The following is a 735-nucleotide window of genomic DNA, read 5'->3' on the forward strand; positions in this document are numbered from 1 at the left end:
CGGGAGGTTGCTACACGGCTCGGGAGCAAGAAAAGGAGGGGGGGAAGATGGCTAAGCTCACAGTGAGTGCGACGAAGCCCTTGGTGTGGCCGGAGATGGACCGGAGCGACGACGGCGTTGAAGGGGATCTCCGGCGACGGCGGTTCGGGCGAGGTCGTTGCGGTGGACTCGGGCGTTGCGAGCGCTCGGGGCTCGGCTTGCTCGATGGAGTGGACAGCGGCGGAGCTCCTGGACACGATGAGAGGACGCACGGGTGGCGGGGAGCACGGCTACGACGAAGGCACGGCGATGGTGGCGTCGGCCATGGCGGGGGAGCGCGAGGGGGAGGAGCTGGAGAGGAGAGGGGGTGTCTGGGGGGTTCGGGGGAGCGAGAGAGGCTGATCCACGACGTCACCGGGCGCGGGGAGCGGCGAGGCCGCGAGCAGGTGCGTGGCGCGCGCTGCGGTCGCCGTCGGGCACCTGCCTGCCTGCCTGGCCGGCAAGCAGCTCGCTGGAGCGGCGCTGGGCTGGGCCGGCAGGTGGGCCGGGAGCAGGCGTCAGGTAAGTTTTTCCATTTTCTTTCTGTTTTCTGTTTTTTAATACTTCTGCAACTTTGTTGAATTAAATAAAATACTTAGGCAACTCCTAAAATCACCAAACTACTCCTGGTCCATAGTTGGATTATTTCCAACATGAAACATTTTAGTTTGGAGATATTTGAGCATTTAAATATTTTATATAATTTTAAATGCCCAA

This window comes from Triticum aestivum, chromosome 2B, assembly GCF_018294505.1.
Source record: "Triticum aestivum cultivar Chinese Spring chromosome 2B, IWGSC CS RefSeq v2.1, whole genome shotgun sequence".
Classification (NCBI taxonomy): Eukaryota; Viridiplantae; Streptophyta; class Magnoliopsida; order Poales; family Poaceae; genus Triticum; species Triticum aestivum.